Source organism: Chroicocephalus ridibundus, chromosome 6 (genome assembly GCF_963924245.1).
Source record: "Chroicocephalus ridibundus chromosome 6, bChrRid1.1, whole genome shotgun sequence".
Taxonomy (NCBI): Eukaryota; Metazoa; Chordata; class Aves; order Charadriiformes; family Laridae; genus Chroicocephalus; species Chroicocephalus ridibundus.
In genome coordinates, this window is record NC_086289.1 from 47,252,965 (window position 1) to 47,264,264 (window position 11,300).

An 11,300-nucleotide genomic window follows, 5' to 3' on the forward strand; every position below is an offset into this window, starting at 1 on the left:
GGGGGAAGGAATTTAGACTGTGTATCAAGGGGTGGTTGGGCAACATGAAGTTGTTGCTGTGGAGCACGTTTATTCTTGCTGCTAATTTGGTGAGGGTGCTCTTGCATGCTGAGGAAAGCACAGGGACAGCTCATCCTCACAGCCCAGAGGCTGCTTTGGGCTGGTTTGTTTTCTGGTCGGCTTTAGGATAATAATTTTGCAGACAACTGGGTTGTGTAAGAAAGCTCCCGTTCATAATTAGACGTGTTCCTAGGGCATAGATAAACATTGGCCTTCTATTTTCTGAAAGCAGATGAACTTACTAGACCCACCCTAATACTCCAGGCTTCTGTCCTGCCTGATGGGCTGCCACAGAAGCGCTAAAACCGTCACACACAAAGGCACCACGGGACTCCCGCCATCAACAGGAGCTCTCTGCCTGCCTCTGGCGCTGGCTGTCAGAACCGCTTCATCTGAAATCAAGGTAAAGAATCAGCAGCACTAAATACTACAGGACAAAGGCATAAACTAGCTTTGTAACCCTGGGCAACCTGGATGTTTGCTGACTGACAGTGTGAATGACAGCCCAGTTGTCAGTCTGAAATATCATCCTCTTATCATTCCAGATGTCACCCGACAAGATGATGGCTACTAAAAAGGGGAATAATTTGGGAAAAGTCATAAAGCCCATTATCTCCTGCTGAAACCATTTCTCTTTGCCATTTCTGAAGACTCTGCAAAATAGATCCAGAATCCCATATGTAACAGGCGACTGGTTTATTAAGAGAGAGTGGCCACTTAGAACTGCAGCGGGTACCCCATTAAATTCCTAGGGAAACCTGCCCCCAAGATATGCCGCTCCTTCATGTCTTGGCAGGTGACTCCAATCTGTCCATACAGCGTAACTGAAATGTTTTACCTGTTCCAAAATACAATAGGAAGAAAAAGGCTGCCATAGCAGTCGCTCACTCGCACAGCCTACCAAATCAGAGAGGCTGGACTTGGTCACAACGGAAGCAGAGTGCAGTTTCTGCCTAGAATTCTCATTAATATTTTTTTCTCCTTAATAAAGAATGAAACATCTGAAGACGTTGTTAAGGCATTTCCATTCGTGCTTAATGTATTCAACTGCATTTCAATTTCAGTATGAAGAGAGGACTACATTCTGAACTTCAGGCTGAATGAAGGGCTGCACGTAAATGGAAAATATCAAATGAAAAGAGAAAATCTCTTTTGAGAAGGACAACAAAATATAGCAGAGAAGGTAGAGGAGGGGAAGAGAGGAAAGGTAGAAAATTATGTCTGGATCTTGAGCTTTATTTTTTGCAAGCACAGCCTGAATCACTGAAGTCAGAATATCATTTGTTAGCCATATAAAACTAAAAATTAAGCTACAGACTGGTTCATTATAGCAAGCTGTTTTAATGACATAAACTAAAACTGGAAAACATTCATCGATCATTGTGTTAATTCCTTCCAAGATCCTAGTGGAGGAGATTCCAGACTGTGAGCCAGAAAATTCTATATCTCATTCATACAAAATATCTCAAAAAAACTGAAAGATTGCTGCCAAACTTTGTCAAAGACGACAAAAGTATGCATAGAGCAACCGTTGAAAACCTGTCTCCTGTAGGCTCTAAGGGGCCTGATTCTGCCATTTTCACTCATACTGGCCAATAACGGACTGATTAATTGCAATGAAGGCAGTGGAATAATATTTGTCGTAAGGAGCAAAACCGGAATGGATGTAGGCAGAAGGTTGTAGTCATTTTTCTTAATGAATAATTTCAGATTGCTTGCTATCTACCTGAGCAATTCTAACATGGTCATTACGGCAATGTGGAGACATCGAAGAAACTCACGTAAGAAGAGGCAGATTTTCTTATTGGCAGTTATATTTCTATTGGTATATCATGCAAATACAGTTTCTTCTTAATTCATTAGTTCCCCTTGCCAAAACTTTTCATTTTATCACGTGATAGTTCCCAAGTTTTTGTACTTCCAAAGACCAGCTTGAATCTAGCACCTAAAGCTTGAATTTCCAGTGACTTGACCAGCTTTATGTAAAAAGTTATGGCAAAAGATCATACTAAAGCATCTTTCTATGAAAGGTTAAATAATATTGCTGCCTGCTTCTAATAATTGTTTTGGCTGTTGCATTGTATCATGCCTTACTTCAGCTTGGAAACACAAAGTTTGGAAACACAAAATCTTGATGCTCTTGGTCATGGAGCAGCCCAGAGCAACTTCACAAAAAAGTATTAATTTCAGCTTTTGTAGAAACTGAGCTGAACTCTCTCTTAAAAATTTGTAAATTGTGGTATTGGTTCTCAGTAGCTGCAAGTCCTAATTGTAATATAGCTGTGTTTCGGTGATATGTGGGTAAATACAAATGTGTTTGTGTGTGTTTGCATATTCTGGATTCCTTTTAAATCTATAGAATAGATATGCTTTTGTACAAATCTACATGTTGTTTATTATTATGACTCCCTTCCTAGCTGAAATCCACATTTTATTCTAATACGCCTTCTCCCCCGTGTCCTGCTAAGCTTAGCTAACAGATACAACAATGTGATGGTAACCAGTAACTCTTTTTTTTAAGCTAAAGTTGACGTATGTACTCAGATTGTAGGAATATAGAATCAGGAGGCTATAAATTCTGACCTTCCTTGGTAATCAAGTCCTATCTGATAGCAGAATTGTCGTAGTAATTCCACTCTGACATAATAAACTTTGGAGAGAGTAGCAAATAAAAATATGTGTGTGTATGCGTGTGTCTGGATCTGCGTGCCCATAAATACTTGTTATCTGTAGACAATTCTAGTAAATCTATCTAATTTTGTATATTATAGTAAAGAGTTTGATTTTCTACAAAGCTGTACATGGATTTTATGTTTATAAACAGGTATGCCGTGTCAACAAGAAAAATCCACTAAAAATTTGGGAAAAGTGAATTGCTCCCAGTTCACTCTTTAAATACAGCAGAAGGCACCTGTTGTTTCACAAGGTCAAGGGGAGGGAATTGTTTTGTTTTGTTTCAGAAATTTCAATAATTGTATGTGTTCTGGTGAAGTTTTGCTTATAGTTTTGCTGTTTGTTGCAAACCTGAAATGCATAGTGAAATCTCAGGTTGTAAAATTACTTAGACTGGAACTCGCAGAGTCCCTCTGAACCTGGGAGTCTCGTATAGCTCTGGTCTAGATGAGAAGTCTGAAAGGAAGCACCAGGTCTGTAAGAAGTAGTAGTAAGCAGCAGATCTTGAGAAAATATCTATGAGGAACCAAAGCGCCATTTTAGATAGTTGATTATTAAATTTATTGCTGGATACTGCTTGCAGAAATTTCAAAATATACTTCTCTTCCCTCTGATATTTCAGTTACCAATTTCATATTATTCCATTCTATTGGTCACATCACTAATAGCACAACTCCAATGAAACTAAAGCAACCCTAGGGCTGACTTGCATTTGTTGTTGATTTTCTTTTATGAAATTTTGAAGAAAGCTATTTAAAAAAACCTGGGTTTTATCTTTCATCTGGGAATGTCATGCCCTTAACTATGGCTTAATTCCTCATTAATATGTTTTAGTGCCGTGTTTTGAACTGCCCATTGTACATACTGCTCAGGTTTCTATAGAAATTGCTTCTATCTATGCTTCTGCAAGATTAACACCACCTTAGCCAGCAAGATACAAAGAAGTAATATTAAAAAATATTTACTTAAAAAAAATCACAACTAAAATTATTACCATTTGAACTGCATTACAGTTAGTTATGCTTTGGCGTCACACAACTACACCTACGTGACCTTTAGATCAGCCTTTGGTAACTGAACAATTGTGTGGGGATTTGCAAGTCCTTATGTGGAGTTGAGAACCTGTCTCCTCGGGTTTGGTCCTTGAGCAATGACTGCTTTTCTAGAGAATTTCCTCCTACTCTTTATTATCATTGATAATCATTTCTGTTTTGTCCCATACTATCCTTTGGCAATAGTGACAGGCTAGTGAGCATAGAGAGAGGGCCATGAGAGAGCTACCAAACATCCTGGCTTACAGCAGCCTCTGGTGAAGGAAGTCCCGAGCATGCTGCTGGCCTGTGGTCAGAGAGGTACAACCAAGCAGAGGAATCTCGAAGTACACGCCTTGTTCCTCTGCTGTTCCCCACGCTTCTGCCACTGCTGCAGGCAGGACTCTGTTTGAGAGACCTTTGGTCTCATCCAGCCTGGTTGTTCTTATGCTAAAATGTTTATGTTGTGCTTTGATTTTTCTTCTGCTTTCTGCAGATAGTTAGATTTCTCAAGGATAAAAGGACAAGAAGGAAGTTACCTATTTCTTTTCACGCTTCTGTACTTCTCGGTGTACAGTCTGTTCACTGCCCAGAAAGAGGAAAGAAAATGAAGAAGAGGAGAACAAATACTATGGCATCCCTGCCTTCCTGAGGCTAGTAATCCAGCCAGTCACAGTCTCAGCCTCTTATAGCTCAGTTTTCCTAGAAGTTTTAGGAGCATTTCCTGCAGCCATGGCTCTCAGATGTCAGAGCTGATAGAGAACTATGAGAAATGAGTTCGTAACTATTAATCTCTCATAATTTTTTCCAGGATCTTGAAAATTTTGTGTGAGTTCCCCATAAAAGACAGTTTCTCTAAAGCAAGTTAGAAGGAAAACATTTTGCATGCTCATTAGAAGAATCTCCGTTCTGTTTGAGGGAGCTCCTTTCTGATTCTGAAAATGAAGTTGTAAGGAAGCAGTCTTTTCTTAAGTTGAATTTATACTGGGAATTCTTAGAAATCCCAGCCAAGGATTATTGCAGCATTGTACAAGGCTGAAATTCCCCGTAGCTCTGTGCTTAGCACTTCCTAAAGCCCTGTGGCAGCATATGCTTTTCTAGTCACATATTTACTCGGTATCGCTGAAATTAATACAAACTCTACTATTTATTTGAATGAAATTAACTTATCTGTGGGCATCCTGGGCACAGGATGATTTATATATTATTGAGGACAAATCTGGCAAAATACTTGGGTTTATCCTTACTTTTCTTAATTTTACTTTACCTGTTTAAGCACAGTGCTCTCCTGTGAAGTTTGGATAGGAACATGCTTGAATGGTTTGCTAAAGTAAGTTCCAAGATTGGACCCATTGATATAATGCATGTGTTCTTGTTAAGAATGTGAGGCTTTAACTGTTTTTCCTTTTTGAGCGGAGAAGTCCAGAACTGCAGTTAACATTTTAAGAACAATCAAATGCTTTAACTATTTGGATATGTATTGTATTTAAAGGTTAAAGTATGCCTTGATGAAAAAGTGTTCGCCTTTAGCTGTTCATTGCTATTTTATCAATTGCTTCAGATGTGAAAAGCCTTTTTATTTGGTTGAGGTTTGTTTATTTCTCACTGATAAAATTTTTCTGTAGTTTGCACCATATGCCAAATATATCTATACCGATACTTTGGTATTATGCATTACAGTCAGGTTTGAATTTTGGCTTCTCTTTGGAGTATTTTACAAGGAGAGAGATTTTACACACTAAAATGCTTTCCGTAGAACACAGCTGTAAAAAAAAAAAAAGGTGAAGTAACTCAGTCTATACTTTGTCTCCTTGAAACGTACTCACTTTAAAAAGCGTTTATGTAATTTTACATAATTCTTTTGGCAGGAATTTTTATTGCCCAGCTGGGTGAAATTATTAATGTACCTCTCAAGCTGCATTTTCAAAGATCAGTAATATATACATATATAAACCTCTTTGAGGGTCCTTGATATGTACTATTTTTATTGGAGACCCTCATTCCACTTCAATAAAAGGATGACACAAGATGTTTACTTAAAAAAGAGTCTTTGACATCCTCCTGAGAATGTTTTGATAGAATGGCATACATTTGGTTACAATTAGTAAGCCAAACAATTTGCCATTGTTATCTCACTGTGTTTGTCTAGAGCCTGTAAGGAGCTTTCAAAAAATATCCATCTCCGTGTTTCAGTTAATTGATTGCATGTTCAGTAGGATTATTCCGTTTTATAAAACTCTCTGTCCTTTTTAGTTTTATCAGAGAGATTTTACACAAAGGCATGTGGTAGAAAGCAAAAGGGAAATATTGGCAGGGCTAAGCATAAAGAGATATTGTAGTTGTATCAAGGCTAATATTCCTGTGTGTGGGAAACAATACCAATGTGTTCCTGCTACTTCTGGGTGCAAGATGTTATACCCGAGGGCTGAAAGTAATAGTTGCTGGTGTGAAAGTATTCACCAATATCAAGTGCAGATGAATGCTTTTGGAGCCAACTGAAAGCTGAGCTAATCGTATTTTAGCTTAATATTTGAACTTGTACTCTGTCTGGTGTAATAAATGATGGGTGAGTTAATTTTATTCAAGCTTTATTAGCAGGGTGATTAGAGGACTCAAATCTTTATCTGACACCTTTGCTGTGTTGTGATTTGTTTGCTTATTTGCCATTTTATATGTAATCTAGAATTTCACTTTTCCTTTTCTGTGTTAGGTGAAATACATCTTACTGTTGAGTATTTTACTTTTTAACTAGAGATTGAAGAGTCTCAGCTAAGATACTTATCTTTCTTTTTAGGTAGTAGGCATACCTTGGTAAGTACATCCCATATTGCTACCAATTGTTTGCTGGTTACATGATGAAGTTGGCTGTAACGTAAACTAGTGTCTATGTCATGGAAATTCCCCATGCAATTATCACCCCTTGGAATCGCTGCAGTCCCGGGTTCAGGCCTGATAGCAAGACCCAGAGGCTCTGTGCCTCCTTTAATCATCATTTTTTGTTTATCCTCTTATTGGAGAAACCACCGATCACAATTCCTGTAGTAGCAGGTACACACTGGCGGCAGAGAAAAGCAGAGCCTATAGTGCTATTCCGCTTGATAAACCTGTGTCCTTGAAGTCTCCTGCATCCTTTCCCTGTCAGACTGGTAAAGTCACGCTGCTTTTATGAATTCTTGGTGGGAGTGGTCAATGCTGAATTGAATAATTCCCTTTTGAATTATATCTTTAACAAAACAATCCTTGAAAAGGCGTGCTAGGTTTCGGATGGGTGCACAGGAAGAAAAGGATAAGAAAGAAATTCCTCCTCCACTGCACGGCTGGAGAAGAGACGGTGCTTGAAGCGTTCTCTGCGGTTGCCGCCTCTGTTCCCTCAGCAGGGTGGGAAAGGAGAGACTTGCACAGAGTTGTCCTCTGTTGCTGTTCTTCCCCATGCTGCCCTCCGAGCAGCACGGCAGGAGTCAAGTCAGTGTCCTGGGTGTCTGCACCACCGGGACACAACTTGCACCTTGGCCAACAGTGCACCAACACTTCTGTGCAAAAAAATCACGCTGCCTGGTGCCTCCAAAATTGGAACGGAGAGTTTGGGCCCCTCGGTGCATGTCAGCAGCAAATTCACTCTCTTCATTTCCCTGTCAGCAGAGCTAAGTTATGTCAGTTCATGTTCTCTAGAACAGTTTGAATTCAATTTAGCTGGTGATTAAGTTACTTTGTTCGAGTGAATTGGGTGCTGGTAGCAATGTTTGTTCAAAGGGTTAACTTAACCTTCCCCAAGGTTGTAACGGACACTGGAAGATCAAAAGCTCCTCCAAACTCCCAGAGAAAAAAAAAAAAAAAATTGCTTGCTTTTACAGTTTTCAGTCAACGTCTTCCCTCTGGAAAGAAAGTCTGTGTTTAACGTACTTAAACTCACGACACAAACGATTCGTTTTGTCTCTAATCGTAAACATAATTTGTCTGGTGTTTCAGTTCTTTAGATTTATGCAGTAGCCATGTTTGTCGAAGTATTTGGCACCAGTGACATCATCTTTGTTGAAATGCCGGACAGCGTGATGAGTCCCAGATGTTAACGCACACCGAAAGTTGAGAAAGAATAAAATACAAAGATCAACTGTAACAGCTATGGAGGTAATAAAAAGTGATTCTGTTTTCTTCTAGTATTCAAAGATAATTATTTGTATTTGTTTGAAGTTTGTTTTGCATAAGTGATCAATCAGGGACTGTGCTGAATGCTCTGCATGTGCAATATAAGGGAGACTGAGATGTGAATTTGGATGAACGCTGAATAAAGCATGATTTGACTTCATGATTGCACTATTTCCTTTGTGTTTTTTCCAGTCTTTTACACTTTGCATGTGTAGATTACAATATATGCAGAATATGTGTACTGAGAACCAAATGTGCCTCTTTCTGAACTGCCAGGATTTAACGTGTCATTTGGATAATGGTCATGCATGGTTATGTCAGCACATCATGTTTTCTAATGTACTATAACACGACATGCCAACGTAGCCAAGAGTAGCACCATTTCCTAATGACATGTCATGTCCATGAAATGTAAAAAGGATGTGACCTGCTGAGAATCAGGCTTGAAAATGCTTTTTTTTTTTTAAATTTTGAAATAAAATCACTCTGTGCATAGTTTGTCCATTTCCAAAAGATGTTGTCATAAAAGTATGGTTTAGGTGCTTTAAAGCAAAAAATCATAAAGGTACCCAGGCATGGTTTCATATTGACTGCATATCTACCCAAGCATGTCATGTTGCCTACATATGGTAAAGAAAGCATTAACAAATAATATATCCATCCATCTAGAGCATCCTCAGCACTATATGAGGCTGACCTGACTAATATTTTCATGGAAAATGAAACAGTGGCACTCTCTTACTTTCATACCAAAACCAAATACTGTCTTTAGATCATTCTGTTGCCTAGATAGTGTTCACTGTCACAAAGAATTCCCATATCCACAGTTAAAAAATTGACTTGGAAAAAGCGTACCTAGTTGTCAAATTTGTTTCCTTAATGTACTGCAGTAGTTCTCCAGTCTTTATTGGCATAAGACAAATTGTGTTAAAGCCACGGGAGAAGAAGGAAATTTAGACTTTTCATGTTGGTGTATTGTATCCTATAAAGATGAATAATCAGTTGGAAGTATAATGCATCTGTCACTGTTTTCTTTTAAAAGACTTCACATCAGAAAAAAAAAAAAGAAATGCATCAAGATATAAACTTGTTCCAGTTTTTCTTAGTAGATCATTCTTCATCTGTTTATTTGGAGTGAAAGTTTTGAAAGTACTCGGCATTAGTCTCATACATGTTTTCTAAAAGCTGAAAGCAGAGGAAATGACGATGAGGTCTGTGGTGTTGGTAGGTGGTGCAATTTTCGCTGTGCCGCTAGGTTTCGAGTCGACCAGATGACACGGACATTGCTGAGTACGTGGGATTTATTTTGAAATTATTTGGATTTCTCTTACCCTTTCTTTCAGGCTGTATGGTAATTTGGAAATAAACATTAAAAACCAGATCAACTTATATTTTTCTTTCTGTTTATAGGACTGTACTCAGTTTACATTCTGATGTTGATACATGAGGAATATGGATTTTTGTAAGGACTCCTAAAGCTGTTAAAACTTACAGGTAAGTCTTTCAGATACCCTTACAAAAAACGACATGTCTACAGGATTTGGCTAGATCTCATTTTCAAAAGCACTTATGTTATTTAGGGGTCTAATTCACAGTTCTGAAAGCAGCTTGGATGCTTAGTATATTAGATCTCACTGACCTTCAAAGGGACATCTAAGCATTTATGGTCAGATACTGAATGTAAGAGGAGCCTAGTAGGATTTTTTTTTTTTTTATAGCGTTTCATCACCTCAATCCCTTTGAAATCACTTTAAACATTTTCCTTCAATTTAAAAAATGGGGCATGGATTTCTAAATCATATGTGTACTTATGAAAATATTACCTGTAATTTATTTAAACCTTGTGAATACCCCAGAAAAAAGGGGTGTTGTGGATATAGTACTTTAGTAGAAAATGTGTTCTATGAATTTTGGGACAAATCCTATTTTTTGTCACTAATGTGTCATTTTAGTCATTACTTGCTGAGCTGTATCATTAGAAATCTGGGTCGCATAGGCCATGCTTAAATTACATATCAGATGACCCAAATGTTTAAGGCAAGCTGGTGTAATTCAGCATCACTTTAAGCAATTTATGCCACTGCAGATCAACCCTCTCAAAGTCCTGCATCTTCCCGAGTGGAATTACTTCACCTTCTCAAGTGTCTTCTTACATCTTCTCATATTAGTCAGGACCCCCTACCTTCCCAACCCTGGCTTATCTGACTGGCTTGTGGTATTGATGCAATTACTGTCTCCCTATACACTCTATTATGAGTCTTAAAAACACAAAAATTTCACCTGAAACACAAACATACCTGTTATAGATAGTGTGTGGAAATACCGAAAGAGAAAACTCGGGGGGGGAAAGAAAAAGAGGGAACTTAGCTGAAGGGTGAGCAAAATGTACCTGTTTGTTGCGTGCAGTTATGATAATACAGTACCCTATCATGTAATAAAATATCACACAATATAATATACCTTTTGTATGCTTTAGTGTCAGTTTTATTTGCTGAACAATTAATAGGTGTGCAAACAGAATAGTTAGCTTTGCCAGCTTTGCTTTGCTTTTTTTTTTATTCTTCCAGCCATTTTCCAGATGACATTCCCTTTCCTTTCCATACTCACAAGCCAGAAAAAGCGTGCCACTGCCCGCTGACAGATGTGTACGAAGGTGATTAAAAGTCATATTCAGAGCTATTGATTTACACACCCAGCGACTTCTTGCGGGGCCACTATATTTGTGCCAAACTGAGCTAGCAGAGAGTCTGATAACACAGCTTCAGTGCAACAGCTCTTCATTGGTTCTGTTTAAAATACACGGAAAAGCATTTGCCAGAAGCCCTGCGTGTGATGTTGAGCGCAGACTTTGCAGCTGTCTCTGTAATTCTTAGAAAGGTGAAAAAGCAATGACTTAACGCTCCATACCACCCAAGTCTGATTTTTTTTGTCTAAGGTCACCTTATATTTGTAGATCTTGGAAAATTATCATGAATATTTATGATGGCATCAAAAAATCAAGCAGCTGCAAATTGTTTACAACATTTTTAAGAGTATGAAACCAGCTTCTACTATAAATCAAATACATCTGTTAGAACTGGATGAAAATTGAAAGCTCTTTGGTTCCATCCTATCCTCTTATGTACCCGAAAGTTGAAAAATCATCAGTAGCACAATTTTAAAACACTAACATGGACTGTATAGGTAAAAGGTAAAACCGGAATGAAAGTACCAAATTAATCATTTTAAAGATTGCACGTGAAAGTACTTTAATGAAATATTAATTTGAAATAGATGCCATAAAACTTTGTGAATACTTCCAAAATGTAGAATCGCAGTCTGCCTAAAATTTTATCTGCTTGTGCTTTTTCCTTGTTTTTAGAAAAATACATTCTTCCATAACGCAGCAGCTCA

At 38.1% G+C, this 11,300-nt stretch overlaps 1 long non-coding RNA gene across 1 annotated transcript; it reads left to right on the forward strand.

Annotated features, from left to right (window-relative positions):
• Positions 1-338: 338 nt before the first annotated feature.
• On the forward strand, positions 339-9,401 carry LOC134516845 (uncharacterized). The gene is made up of 3 exons (XR_010071468.1): positions 339-463; positions 7,731-7,889; positions 9,318-9,401. It is a non-coding gene; the product is annotated as an uncharacterized LOC134516845 (long non-coding RNA).
• The last annotated feature ends 1,899 nt before the right edge of the window (positions 9,402-11,300 follow it).